At 37.3% G+C, this 15,928-nt stretch overlaps 1 long non-coding RNA gene across 2 annotated transcripts in view; it reads right to left on the reverse strand.

Annotated features, from left to right (window-relative positions):
* The window catches only part of LOC122735405, a 124,236-nt gene that overhangs the window by 38,735 nt on the left and 69,573 nt on the right, over positions 1–15,928 (reverse strand). For both annotated transcript variants that reach the window (XR_006354130.1, XR_006354129.1), the window contains exon 2: positions 6,338–6,444. This is a non-coding gene — a long non-coding RNA (uncharacterized LOC122735405). The remainder of the gene's footprint in view (positions 1–6,337; positions 6,445–15,928) is intronic.

Raw genomic sequence — 15,928 nt, forward strand, 5'->3', positions numbered from 1 at the left:
AGAAGGGTTGGGAAAGGCTTCCTACAGAAGGTAGGATTTTAGTTGGGACTTAAAAGAAGCCAGGAAGGTCAATAGTAAGAGCAGAGGAGCAATAGTCTTCCAGGCCTGGGGGATAGCCAGAAAAAAAATGCCTGGAGCCAAGAGATGGAGTGGAACAACCAAGAAGCCACTCATTGGATTTAAGAGTGTGTGGTGGGAAGTAATGTCTAAAAAAGACTAGAATGGCAGAAGGGGGTTAGGTTAGAAAGGTCTTTGAATGCCCAGCAGAACATTTTATGTTTTATTCTGCAGGTAATAGGAAGCCATTGGAGTTTACTGTGGGGTGGGGGTGGGGGGTGACATGGTCAGACCTGTGCTTCAGGAAAATCACTTTAGTAGCTAAATAAAAAATGGATTGAAAGGGTAGCTATGTGGATAGAGCACTGGCCCTGGAGTCAGGAAGATCTGAGTTCAAATCTAGCCTCAGACATTTGACACCTACAAGCAGTGTAACCCTGGGCAAGTCACTTAACCCCGACTGCCTTGCCAAAACAAAACAAAACAAAAACAGAACAAAAATGGACTTAAGTGGGGAAACAAGATAGACAGACCCACCAGAAGGCACAGAGATGGTAATTAAATCCATGGAAACCTGATAGAATCACTAAGTGAGAAGAGAGATAGGGAAGAGGGCCCAGGACAGAACCTGTGCCACACCTATAGTTAGAGGATCCAGCAAAGGACACAGAGAAGGAGTAGTCTGATAGGTAGGAGAAGAACCAGAAAAGACTGGTGTCCTGAAAACCTAGAGAGAAGAGAGTATCCAGGAGAGTGATCAACAGTGTCAAAGGCAGCAAAGAGAAGAGAATAAGGATTGGGAAAAGGTTATGGAATTTGGTAATTAAGAGATCATTGGTAACTTTGGAAAGAATACTTTTAGCAGAATCATGAGGCCAGAAGCCAGACTGTCAGGGATTAAGAAGAGAGAAGAGAGAAAGTAGATGGTCTCCTCAAGGACAGAAGAGATATATGATGATTGTTGTTGGGGATAGAAGGATCAGGAGAGGGTTTTTTGAGAATGGGGGAGAAATGGGCATGTTTATAGGCAGTAGAGAATGAGCCAACAGACAGGGAGAGACAGAAAGTAAGTGAAAGTGCGAATGATAGAGTGGGCAATCTGTTGAAAGAGATTGGGATTTGTATCCCCTGCAATTAGCACAGTGTTTCGGACATAGAAAGCACATAACAAATACTATATTCATTCATTCATTCATTCATTCATTCATAGGCCATGACTATTCCCCAGTTGGTGAACACTAAGATTGTTTCCAGTTTATTTTTTTTTCTACTACTACTAGATCTACTGTGACATTCATAGTGGCATAGTAGATAGAGATCCAGGTGTGCAGTCAGGAAGACCTGGTTTAAGTCCCACCTCTGACACATGCTATATAATCCTTGTATAGGGCTGTTGTAAGAAAAGCATCTGGTAAAGTTCCATATAACTATGAACTATTCTTATCATGTGCTGGTGCCCAAACCAAATTAAAAGATGTTTCAAAAAATGGAAACTACTATTTATTATAATTCTGATCTTCAAAAAATATGCCCTAAGATTCTCAGGCCCCCCAAATATATTTCTTGACCCCATTTACTAAATAGAGACCCAAAAAAGTAAGTTTTTTAACCAAGGTCACCCAAAAAGCCATCAGACTGCTTCTCTGGGAATAGAAAAGGCTATGCTCAGAAGAGCAAAAACTTTTTGTTTAGTAAATAATAAGTACAATGCCACAGATGCTTTCAATAACTTTCTAGACCCAGTTAACAACTGGGGAATAATGGAAGTATTTGAAATTCAACTCAAACCAATTCAAAAAACATTTATTAAGTTCCTACTATGTAAAAAGAATTATGATTAGTGCAAGAGATTTTTGCTGTTCAGTCATTTCCAGTCATGTCCAGCTCTTTTTAATCCCATTTGGAGTTTTCTTGGAAAAAATACTATAATGGTTTGCCATTTCCTTCTCCAGTTCATTTTACAGAGAAGGAAACTTGGGCAGTGTTAAGTGACTTGCCCAGGGTCACACGACTAGTAAGTGTCTGGGGTCAGATTTGAATTGATGAAGATGAGTCTTCCTGACTCCAGGTCCAGCATGCTATCCACCATACCACCTAAGCTTCTCTTTAAGAAACACAAAGATGAAAAACAACAGACATTGCCCTTAAGGAGTTTTCAAGTCATCAGGGACACAGAAATGATTTAAGATAAAATGTAATGGGGCAAAGGAGAGATTAGGAGAATGGGCATTAAGAAAATTTGAGGAGGGAGAAAATTCAGGAGGGATACCAGGGATGGCTTTATGGCAGTGCAACTGATCTGGGCCTTGAAGAAGAAGAAGGATTTCAAGAGATGATGAACAGTATGTCTTTGCACTGACTGTCCTGCTTTGATGGATGGTTTTGATCTTCTCAGTTGAAACAAGTCAGTAAAGAGAGATGGCTTGAGGTTGAGGGGGGTGCTCATGGAAAGGAAAGAAAGTTTATAGAAACCACTTTGGGGAGTATGATTTGGAACAAATTGAAATTAGTAAATGGTTCTTGTGAAGCATTAAAGGCCTAGTTGAGCTCAGATAGAATGAATTTGTAGTAAAACCAGTTAATGGTCCCCTGACTATCTCTAATATCACTCTGAGCTGGTGATGGTGACCTATAATTGGAGATGATTATAGAAGAAACCTTAAAGATGAAAAGGTAAGGCATTCAAGGATGGAAGGCATTGCATTGTTTAAGTATCTTATTTGCAGGGGCAGGATTGTGAAGAGAGAGAAACAAAGTCAGAAGAGGGACAGGCCTCAGTTTCCTTAGCTAAAAAAATGAGAGGACTGATTATTTCTTAGGGTCCCTCCAGCTCTAGGATTTTATGAATCAGGACTTATTAGCACTTATGTGCAAAACATTGCTAGGTGGATAAAGCACTGGCCCTGGATTCAGGAGGACCTGAATTTAAATCTGGCCTCAGACGCTTGACACTTACTAGCTGTGTGACCCTGGGCAAGTCACTTAACCCCCAATTGCCCCACAAAAAAAGGAAAAAAAAGAAAAGAAATGCTAGGAATACAAATAAAAGCAGTCCCTGTTCTCAAACTCACATTCTATTAAGAGGAGACAGCAATACTGTATAGGTTTCAGCTCCACGGCAGTTGGAAAGGCCCAGTGGTTCTTGGGGCATAATAGCAAAGTAGACAGTAATAGTTCTTTAGTGTAATTTCCATTGATAAAACCATACATGTTTCTGACATTGATCCATTTGACAGTGCCAAGGACTTTGGTGGTGAGAAAGACAGAGAAATCCATAAAATATTTAACAGGTCAATATTCTTTATATAGAAAGAGAGAAATAAGTGGAAGGAAGATCAAGTAATCAAGACAAAGTATATGTTAAAATAAATCCATTGCTAAGCTAAAGAGAAGTGAGGAGTGAAAATTGCCTCCTTCTCTTTGAATTAGGTTGATGTGAGGCAAATATAAATGGTCTAACATTATGCTTTAAGGGTGAAAGAAAACCCTCAAGATTTTCTATGGTCAGATTGGTAGAATGTAACTGAGATTATTGTGCAATATAAACATACTACTGGATGTCCTATTAGAACCAGATCAAAGTTTCTTTTAGTCTTCGACAACCCTTTTTTGTGGTGGAAAATAAATTATTACTTAGAATAAGTGACTGACAGAGGCAACTTTCCATTTCCGGCCATAAGAACATCAAAAGCAGCTCTTCCAGCACTCATTTTCATAATCACTATCTTTAGTAGGAGTCATGAAAACAACAAAAGGACCCCAAATGATTTCCAGTTTGACTTCCAAATCATCAGGGTGAGTGGATTATCTATCAGGGCTGCACAAAGCTTGGGGGCACCAAGAGTTGAGTGGAACAGAGAGGAAAGACTGCTCTAGTGAGACCAGATGTGCACTTCAGGCAGACAAGGCACTAGCCTCCAGAGAGTCACAAGCATTCTTGGGAGCTCTCTCATTACTAGTCCTTGGAAGCTTGTGGGAGGGACTACTATAGCAACTACCTCAATTAGAATGAAAGCTGGCAAAACTCACAAATTTAAAAATGGAGGGGACCCTCAAGGCTATCTCATCCAAGCTCCTCATTTTAGATGATGAAACTGAACTCCACAGAGCCTGTAACTTACCAGAGGTCACACAGTAAACAAGGGACAGGGGCAGAGTTTGTACCTAAGTCCTCTGACTCCAAGCCTCCCCTCTTTCCATTTCATCTCCCAACTCTGGTCATTTAGACCAGCCAATTCAATTTATAGATGAGGGAGCTGATGCCGAGAAAAATTAAGTGATTTGTCTAAAGTTGCAAAGGCAACGAGTGACAGGGTTGGGATTTAAACCCCGAATTTTAAATCCTGAGCACTTGTTTTTCTTTAGCCTCTTTCTCTGACAGATGAATAAAAGTTATAGAATCATAGATGTTTAGTCATTTAACACCTCAGATTCCCCTTCCAAACAAGGGCTCCTACCTTGGGGTGAGATCACAGACTTTTTAAAAAGGGTATGCCAAAGTTCTAGACCTGCTTGCTTCTGCCATATTGGAGTCTGGGGTGTGATACTGACTGCTGACTTAAAACCAGAAATGAGTACCCACTTGCTGGATGAATATCTCCAACAGGGTGGAAAACATGCAGAAGATGCCAACTGTCATAGCAACAGCTTTTCTAAATTATAGAGGAAGGATGTGATGGTGTCAGTCAATTTGCAGTTCTGCTTATGTGCTGCCTTTGACTCTTGTGAATGAGCTGCCAACATTTGTTTTAGTTTTACATTTTTAGAGCAATTGATGGTTACAAAGAGCTTTGTCTACATTATTTCATTTAATCCTTCAAACAATTCTCTGTGAGCTACATAATAGTGTGAGTATTCATAGAATCATAGATTTTAGGATAATGGAATAGGAGTTAATGGAATAGGACAGTAGAATGGGAGTTAAGAGATCATCTAGTCAATGAAATTAATATTGCAGATGAAGAAATAGAGACCCTGAGGGATGACATAGCTTGCCTGAAGTCATACAGATGTGTACAGTAGGAACCCAGCTAAAGCACTATATACAAGGAATCATGGTAAAACAAGTTTTCCAAAGAGTCAAAAGAAAGTGGATAATCAGGAGAAATGAGGAACTTAAATCAAAGGACAGACTGGTGGTGTGCGACTGGATCTTATCATTCTATTTCTGAATCCAACTTGAATATGCCTGGATTATGAGATGCCAAGAGGTGACTGGAAGTCACAGATATCACGGTTTAATAGATTGTGCATGGGGGAGGGGGAGCCTACATTTCCTTGAATTGTGTTTCAATGAAATATAAGTATAACAATCATCTTGTATTTTTTGCCTTCTAAAAGCCATTATTATGTTAGAAGAGGAAGAAATTCAGGTACAGAAAATGTTTTGAAAGCCTAATTGATGGTGCTTAGTGACTGTTGGTTCTAAAGGTCCCAAAAAAAGGAAGCCAAAGTTCTCAAACTGCTGCATATTTGACAAGGAAATATATTTTTGTCTTCCGATCTACATTTATGACCTAAGTCAGGTAAATAAACCTGGTTTATTTCTTAAAAATTTATGCAGACAGTCTATAATGCACTGTGGTTTCAATGTGCAATAAATGTGTAATGTTTTATCCCCAACTATGCCTTAAGTAGAACAAATGTTTTTCTATAGTTCTTTACTTAATAAATATGTAATATAAATTTGAGCAAACTACTATTTTGTATATTTGTAAACTACAAAGTAAAATGAACATTTTGTTGGAGTTTGTATTTTGTATACTTGAGTTGAGTGCCAATGAGCCTTACACTTCCAGCCTGTGTAAAATAGGGAAATCTAATTTTTTTATTAAAAAAATGTTAAGTGATGCCTCCTTCTTTAAACCTCTCAGATCCCTCACTTGGACCTTACCTATGTGTTTCATGTCCTAAATTACATTTTAGTTATTGGTGTGTATGCCTTATCCCACCTCCTAGGGAAGGAATCAATTTTCATTATTGTATCCCCAGTGTCCATCACGGCACCCTGGACAGTGGTAAGTTAATTCGATTCAATGCAACACAACTCAACATTGATTGAGTGTCTTCTGTGTAGAGGATCACCACTATAAATGTTTACTGTTGTTAATGATCCTTAGGAAAGGTTCAGGAAAATAAATCATGTACTCATTGTCAAGATACTGTTCCCTTTGGATCTCCAACTACAGTTTGGACTCTTTCCTTCCTCAAAAGTACAATTTTAATAAGACATTCAAAGGCTAGAGTTTCATAACACTTTTCAGACACGTGCTGCACATACCTTGGCTATTTCTTTCTTGAAGCAGCAATTTTCATGGTGCTTCCCACTTGTGTGATGAGTGATTTCTTTTGTTTCTTAAGGGCTTTTTGATCTTCAGACACAGGCACCTTGATAAGGAGATAAAGATGTTTCAGAAGCAGGAATCAGAAAGTGCCACAGACCTCTCAAGCCATACCCAATTATGAAGCCTTAGAAGTGCACTGCTTGCAAAAACAAGGCAGTCAGTCAGAGATCAGCTCTAGAAACATTTCCTACTTACCAAACACAGAGGCTATTTTGTTAGCCTTATAGACCCATAATTCATTGGTATGCCCAATGACTAAGTCAAATGCAAAGCTGTAGAATGTATTAGAATCTGTGAACCACTGTTATAAAACCAGTAGGGGCTGACGTGGTCAGTTTCTCAAAGTGTGCATAAAGACTTCCCCTTGCTACATAAAACTTCCCTATGGAAAATGGCCACAGCAAGGAAGGACAATTAGAAAATAAAGGAAATGGGATTCTGTTTATACTTTTATTATAAAGGATTTGTTTACATAAGTAAGATCCTTTCTGTGAATTAATAATAGCTTACATTTACACAGTGCTTTGCAATTTCCAAAGTCCTTTATAACAGCTTTCTCTTTGTCCTCACAAAAACCCAATGATGTAGGTAGTAAACACATTATCTCCATTGCACTTTTATTATAAAATATTTATTCATTTAAATAAGACCTCATTCATGAATAATAAGAACTGACATTTATATTGTACCTTGTTGATTACAAAGTACTCTGTTATCTCTTTCAATCCTCCCCAAAACCCTATGAGATATAAAATATACATATTATACCCATTTGGCAGATGAAGAAACTAGAGCTCAGAGAAGTCAATTCATTTGCCCAAGGTCATAGAACAGTCAGGATCACTAAATCCAGTACTCTCTTCATTATCCTGTTTCTTGAGTACAGTAGTTGTAGAACCTAAGCCTAGGTCCTTGCTGGGTTAGAGATATGAGGCTCAAATGTAAGGGTGAAAATTCAAACACATTTTCATTTAGTGATGGCCATAGGTGCCTTAGATGAAGATAGAACATGTTTTTAAAAGATTACATTCGGGGCAGCTAGATGGTGCAGTAGATAGAGCATCGGCCCTGGAGTCAGGAGGACCTGAGTTCAAATCCGGCCTCAGACACTTAACACTACTAGCTGTATGACCCTGAGCAAGTCACTTAACCCCAATTGCCTCACTAAAAAAAAAAAAAAAAAGAAAAAAAAAAGATGTTACATTTATCAAATTTAAATAACACTTACATTTATAAAAAATGCTCCGTACCTTTAAAAAATATCCTGTTTAAGTGTAACTAGAACCTTACTTCATGTGTTTTCCCTGCTGTAGCCATTTGCTAGTGTTTATTTTTCAGAAGGGTCTCAGTTCCCCAAAGAACCACAAAAAGAGAGTAACTTTATACATCAGGAACCTCAGAAGCCCTGATTTCCTCACATTTCCAGACCCACTCAGGACAGCCCTTTAAGGAATGTAAGAGTACATGTGTGGTAAGGGGTGGCTAGGTGGCTCAGTGGATAAAGCACCGGCCCTGAATTCAGGAGTACCTGAGTTCAAATCCGGCCTCAGATACTTGACACTTACTAGCTGTGTGACCCTGGGCGATTCACTTAACCCCCACTGCCCTGCAAAAAAACCCCAAAAAACAAAAAAACAAAAAAAAAGATTACATGTGTGGTAGCAGAGAATACACTGAACCAAGAGGAAAACTTGGGTTCAAATACCACTTCATTTATTAACTCTGTGACTTTTGGCAAATTGTTTTAATCCCTTATGACATTCTGTGTCCTAATCTTTACAATAGGGATAACAATAGTACCTACTTCACAAAGGTCCTATGAGACTCAAATGAGACCAAATGTATAATACACTATATAAAAGGGATCCATGATTACTATTGTACAGAAAAAAAGGTATCAAATCCTGTAAACCTACATGATAGAGCTATAATCTGACCATGTGTCTTCTGACTCCCAATCCAGTGTTTTTAGCTTTAAAAATTAATGTTGTGGGCAGCTAGGTGGCGCAGTGGATAGAGCACCAGCCCTGGAATCAGGAGTACCTGAGTTCAAATCGGGCCTCAGACACTTGACACTTACTAGCTGTGTGACCTTGGGCAAGTCACTTAACCCCAATTGACTCACTAATTAAAAAAACAAAACCAAAAAAAATTAATGTTGTATTTAAAATGTAATAAATTACAGCCACCTAAACTTGTACAATAACTATTTATTGTTCAATTAATTTCAGTGAAGAAAATACATATTGTTTCTCTTTTTTCCGTGTCCATTATAATCCAGTATTCCACCATCACACTCTCTCTCCCTAAGGTAAAACAATCCTTTATAGCAAATATGTAAAATCAGGCAAAAAAAAATTCAACACTGGCTGCGAGTCTTAATGCATACCTGGTTATATAATCACTACTTCATCAGCTCTCAGCAAAGAAATAGAAGGTATATTTCATCATCAGTCCTTTGAAGTCATGATGAGTCAATGCTCTGCTGAGTTCTGAGTTCTTTCTGTTTTCCCTCACGTTGCTATGATCATCGTGTAAATTGTTCTGACTCAGTAGTCAGAACACTACACTGCATCAAATCTTGCAAGTCTTTCCACATTTCTCTGAATTTATCATGTTCCTAATTTCTTATGATGTAATAAAATCCCACTATTTTCATATGAGGAACAATGTGGTATAGTGAATAGCAAGCAATACTTGAAGCCAGTTATTTAAGCCTTGAAGCTAAAACTGGGTTTAAGTCTAGCCTCTAATTCATACTGGCTATGAAACCCTAGACAAGTCATTTTAGTTTCTTAATGCTCTAAGTATTGATTTAAAACTTAAGTTACAGAGAAGGTGCTAACCTACATTTTAGAGGGATTTACCCATAACTATGAAATCATAGGTCTAGTCTTTATCCTTACATTTTATAACCCAATTTGTCCATCAATTCCCAAATTGATGAGCATTTATTTTCTGATTATTTACTACAACAAAAAGTGCTACTATAAATATTCTTCTTCATATATATCTTTTTTTTTCTGTTGATATCCTTGAGGTACTTGACTAATTGCATTGTTGGGTCAAAAGATATATACAGTAAGGTCAAAATAGGTACATGATTTGCACAGAAAGGGTGATACCATAAGCAAATTAAGAGAGCATGGAATATCTTAACTGTCATATTTATGGACAGAGGAAGAATTTAGGACCAAAGATGATAAGAGAGAGCTATACAAAATGTAAAATAGATAATTTTTATTATATAAAATTAAAAAGCTTTTGCACAAACAAAACTAACATAACCAAGATTATAAGAAAAGCAGAAAACTGGGAACCAATTTTTGAGGCCTGATAAAGGCCTCATTTCTCAAATATATAGAGAACTTAGTCAAAATTATAAAAATAGAAGTCATTCCCCAATTGACAAATGGTCAAAGGATATGAACAAGCAGTTTTCATGCAAAGAAATCAAAGCCATCTATTGCCATATGAAAAAAATGCTCTAAATCACTGATCAGAGATATGCAAATTAAAACAGCTCTGAGGTATCACCTTATACCTATTAGAGTGGCAAATATAATAAAACCAGAAAATACTGGATGTTGATGGGTAAGTGGGAAAACTGGGACACTAATTCACTGTCAGGGGAGTTGTGAACTGATCCAACCATTCTGGAGAGCAATTCTGGAACTATGCCCAAAGTGCATAGTTTGATCCAGCAATACCACAGCTAGGTTTATATCCCAAAGATGTCCCCCCAAAAAGAAAAAGACTTATTAGTACAAAAACATTTCTAGCAGCCCTTTTTGTGGTAGCTAAGATTTGGAAATCAAAGGAATGTCCATCAACTGGGGAATGGCTACACAAGCTGTAGTATATGATTATGATGGAATATTGCTGTGCTATAAGAAATGACAAGGAGGATGACGTCAGAAAGGCTTGGAAAGACTTGTATGAACTGATGTATAGTGAAGTGAGCAGAGCCAGGAGAATGTTGTGCACAGTGACAGCAATATTGTTTGATGAAGAACTGTGAATGACTTAGCTATTCTCAGCAATACAATGATCCAGGACAATCCCAAAGAACTAATGATGAAGCATACTAGCCACCTCCAAAGACAAAACTGATGTTGATTGAACACAGACTGAAACATGCTATTTTTCACTTTCATTTTTTCTTTTATTTAATTTTCTTATACAAAATGACTAATATGATAATGTTTTACATAATTGCACATGACTGCTTACTGCCTTAGGGATGGGTGATGGGAGGAAGGGAAGGAGGGATAGAATTTGGAACTCAAAACTTTAAATTAAAATGTTTATTATTTTTTAAAAAGACTCAGACAATTTTTGTGTCTTTGGGGATATAATTTCTTGATGTCTTGGCTTCCACTTGGGGCAACTAGGTGGCACGGTGGATAGAACACTGGTTCTGAAGTTGAGAGGACCTGAGACACTTACTAGCTGTGTGACCCTGGGCAAGTCACTTCACCTCAACTGCCTTAAACATCTGGGGCCATCTCCAGTCATCTTGACATATATATCTTACCACCAGACTCAGATGGCTCTGGAGGAGAGAATGAGGTTGGTGACTTTGCACAGCCCTCTTAAATTCAATTCACTACAAGTCATGATATCACCCCGACATCATGGTCCTCTTTGAGAAAGAAGGACAAACAACAACAAAAACAGCTTCCACTTACCCAGTTCTAATTTTTAAGGAGTTCTTTTCTTCAGTGATGTTTTTTGTACCTCTTTCACCATTTCTCCAATTCTGGTTTTTAAGGAGTTATTTTCTTCAGTATTTTTATGCCTTTTTTAAAACCAAGCTATTAATTATCTTCATTTTTTTTGCATAGCTCTTATTTCTTTTCCCAAATTTTCCTTTACTGCTTTTTTGGGGGGAGAGGGGGGGTCAATGAGGATTAAGTGACTTGCCCAGGGTCACACAGCTAATAAGTGTCAAGTGTCTGAGACCAGATTTGAACTCAAGTTCTCCTGAATCCAAAGCTGGTACTTTGTCCACCATGCCACCTAGCTGCCCCTTACTGTTCTTTTTATCTTTAAAGTGTTTTTTGCTCTTTTTTTTTTTTGCAGGGCAATTGGGGTTAAGTGACTTGCCCAGGGTCACACAGCTAGTAAGTGTCAAGTGTCTGAGGCTAGATTTGAACTCAGGTCCTCCTGAATCCAGGGCCAGTGCTTTATCCACTGCACCATCTAGCTGTATTTTTTGCTCTTTCAAAAAATCTTTCTTTAGCTCTTCTAGGAATTTTTGTTGGGCTTGAGTCCAATCTGCATTTTTTTTTGAGGCTTTGCTTTTAGATGTTTCAAATCACTGTCTTTTTAGTTTCTCTTGCCTTTCCTTGTCACCATAAAAGTTTTTTATGGTCAGATTCCTTTTTGTTATTTGTTCTACTGTTTCTATATTACAGAGAACAATGGGGTTTGGTTTTTGCTAATGGTTATTTGCCATTTTGAAGAAATGTCCACTTATTCCTATACTTTCTAATGATTATACACATTAAATGTATACATTTTGTCTCAAATTTTTCTGAATCTCTTGATATAATTATGTATGTTTATTGTTATTATTATTATTCAAATGGTATATAATATACATTCCTAATGTTGACTTATTACTGTATTCTTGGAACAAATTTAATTTAAAAATTTTTTTTAATTTTTAATTAATTTATTTATTTTTATGTGGCAATGAGGGTTAAGTGACTTGCCCAGGGTCACACAGCTAGTAAGTATCAAGTGTCTGAGGCCAGATTTGAACTCAGGTCCTCCTGCATCCAAGGCTGGGGCTTTATCTACTGCTCCACCTAGCTGTCCCTCTTGGAACAAATTTAAACTGATCATAATGGATAATCTTTTGAACATGTTGTTGTAGGCTTTTCCAAACATTTAATATTTTGCATCAATACTTATTAGGAATATTTGTATTTTTTCCTGATTTGACCCTCCCCAGCTTAGGTATTAGAATCATATTGGTTTCATAAAAAGAATTTGGTAGGATACCTTCTCTCTACATTTTTCCAAATAACATATAACATTTTCTTCCCTTTGTGAGTTCACTTATGGTTCATTCAATTTCTTGTTCTGTAATCAGGTTATTAAAATCCTCTGTTTCTTATTCTGTTAATCCTGACATTTCATATTTTGTAAGTATTCATCTGTTTCTAAGTTAATTGGTTTTGAGAGTATGTAATTGGGCAAAATAGTTTAACAATTTCTTTTATTAATTCTTTATCTGTTTAATTTCTTCTTTTTTCATTTTTTATATTGGCAATTTTGTTTTTCGTTTTGGGGGCAGAATGAAATCAGGTCTATTTTAATAGTCCTCCCCCAAAATGCTCTATCAGACCACCACTGGCTCTTCAGATGGAGCAATTTTCCCATAGAGTCCCAGATACCCAACACCTTTTTCTTCAACAGCAATGTGTCAGTGAAGGTGTTGCTTTGGTAAGAAGACATAGTTAAGTGTGATTAAGGCCAATGCCAAAATGTATTAACTCAGGGCAAAGACAAAGGTAAATGATGGTGTTGGGACCCAGCATTACTTAGCATAAAGAATGCTAAACTTGGTCTCAGGAAAGATAGTTCCACCTTTGTGTGACTTTGGGCCAGAAAATTCACTTTCTTCATCTGTAAAAAAAATTCACTACCTATTGCCCATGGTTGTCACAAGGAAAATATACTGCAAAACAAAGATATTATTTATATGAGAGGTTACATGGCATAGTAAATATAGAGCCAGTCTCGAGGTCAGAAAGTCTTGGATAGCCAGAGGTATCCTTGTCCTCTATTTTACAGATGAGAAAACTATAGGACAATATATTCAGAGATAGAAGGAGCCTTAAAGGTCACCTAGTCCAATTCTCTCTCTCTCTCTCTCTCTCTCTCTCTCTCTCTCTCTCTCTCTCTCTCTCTCTCTCTCTCTCTCCCTCCTTCTTTCCTCCCTCCCTCTGCCTCTCTTCTCTTCTCTCTCTCTCTCCACAAAGCTCTGTTTTGGACATGCTGGATTTCAGATGCCTATAGGATTTCTAGTTCAACCTGTCTAATAGGCAGTTGATGAAGCAGGATTGAAGCTCTGACTTGCATTGTAGGTGCTAATCTGCATTGGTAATGGGGGTATCTTCACTGCTAATTCCCTATAATAATGAAATATCACATCTATTTTTTAGAAGGTGTTATGTGTGTATATATATTTATCCATATATACAGTCATATAATATGATTTCTTTTTATTATGATGATCATCATTATTACTATCTTCTCTCCTTTGTGAAGCATGCAGAAAAGCTGCAACATCAATTCAACATAGGATACTGGGAAGTCAAGAACTGATATTAACTTAAAGTTAAGGGGCAGCTAGGTGACACAGTGGCTAAAGCACTGACTATGGATTCAGGAGGACCTGAGTTCAAATCCAGCCTAAAACACTTGACAGTTACTAACTGTGCAACCCTGAGCAAGTCACTTAACCCTCATTGCCCCCTCCCCCAACACACACACACACACACACACACACACAAGCTTAACGTTAAGCACTTAGCACAGTACCTGGCACATAGTAGGTGCTTAATAAATGTTTACTGACTGACTGAGTTACTTAAAGATGTAACAGAACCCCAGGAAAGAAGTGCAATTCAAAGATCAAAGAATATTTTGCCTGAGGTGGAAATTGGAGGAAGTGAGAGGTATCTCTGTAGAAACTACTATGTCACAGAAAAGAAGATATCATGTTTTTTTGTATCTCTCTTGAAGAATACAGGACTAAGCTTTCTCCTCACTCTTCAGTAGACCCCAGCCGCACACGTGAATACATGAATGCAGACACACACATACACACACACGGAGGATGAATTATTTCTACCCTAGCAGTACACTATAGAATGATAACAACAATACCATTTGTTTTTATCACAGTAATATAGAAAAATTACTGTTGAAAAGGCAATGTGATCTAAAGGAAAGAACTTTTGTTAAAATGAGATCTCTATCGAACTGTGTGATTTTGTGTAAGTTCTTTAACCTAGTCATAGCTCAGTTTCCCATTCTCTAAAACAGGAATATCAAACTGTGCTTCTCCTGACCCCAAAGCCATTTGTAAGGTTGAGATCCCAGTAATGGTTTCCCTGGACCTGTAAGGAACTATATACATGCATATACATATACATATACATATACATATACATATACATATACACATACACATACACATACATATACACATACACATACATATATATATATATATTGTGTGTGTGTGTGTGTGTGTGTGTGTGTGTGTGTGTGTGTAAAACATATTTGATTCAATTCAACAATTACTTTCTAAAGACTTACTAAAAGCAAAGTACTATGACAGGTAATGGAGTTGCGAAAATGAGCAATACACAGTCCTTGTCTTCAGAAGGTTTACAATCTAATAGGAAACTTAGGAAATATTACACAGATAAGTAAATTACAAGATTGAATAGGAAAGTGCATGAAAGGTAACAGATAGAAATTCAAGTTCATAATAGGGAGGAATTTTAACTCAATGCATGGAAAGTTACTTTAGACATGCATGGTTGTGAGCAGTCATTCATTGTCCATTTATTTATTAAGCCCAGAGCCAGGCTTTCTCATCCTTACTGTGTAAAGTGAGAAAGAGAATTCTTGTTTTTCAAAATCGGAATGTATTATCAGTCAGCTTCTCTACTTTCTACATGCCTCTGGGCCCATGAGATAAGGAAAAAATTATATCCTTACTTTATACCTGAAAATGGCACCCTATTCTCTGAGAAACCTAGTCTTCTAATCCTGGCGTTATCTTTGGTGCCTCTTTCTCCTTTGCCCCCAAACATGAATGTTGCCAAGTCCTATTGTTTCTTACTTCCCAATATCTCTTGCATCTGTGTCCCTTTCTATCCATTCCCATGACCCAAGTTCAGTCCCTGATTACCTCATGCTTAGACTTTTATAATAGCCTCTTAATGAGTCTCAAGGCCTCCCGTCTTTTCCTTCTCTACTAATGCCACCAGATTAATTTTAATGTGTGGCTGTAATAAAATCATTTCATTGCTCAAGTATCATTAGTGGTTCTCATTGCCTATTGGATGAAGACCAAACTCACTAGTCTTGAATTTAAGTGTCTCCAAAATTTGGCCTCAACTTACTTTTCTGCTTTATCCTCTATTATTCCCCAACATAATTTAATTCAAGTTAACCAACATTTAGTAAGAGCCTACAGCTCTGTAACGGGCACTAGACTAGATAATGGGAATAGAACAAAAATGGGGAAGATATCTGCTTTTGAGGAGCTCATATTTTATTGAGAGCAAAGAACTTCACAGATATGTATATATAATATTTTATTATATATATTATAAATATATAAATATACAGAATATTTAGGGAGAACCAACAATCAGGAAGGGTCTTTTATAGGAGGTACCATGTAAGTTGAGCATTTAATGAATTTAGAGCTTCCAAAACATGGAGGCAAAGAGAGAAAGCATTCCAGGCATGGGAGACAGCTCGTGGGAGGT

The sequence above is a fragment of the Dromiciops gliroides genome, chromosome 1 (assembly GCF_019393635.1).
Source record: "Dromiciops gliroides isolate mDroGli1 chromosome 1, mDroGli1.pri, whole genome shotgun sequence".
Lineage (NCBI taxonomy): Eukaryota > Metazoa > Chordata > Mammalia > Microbiotheria > Microbiotheriidae > Dromiciops > Dromiciops gliroides.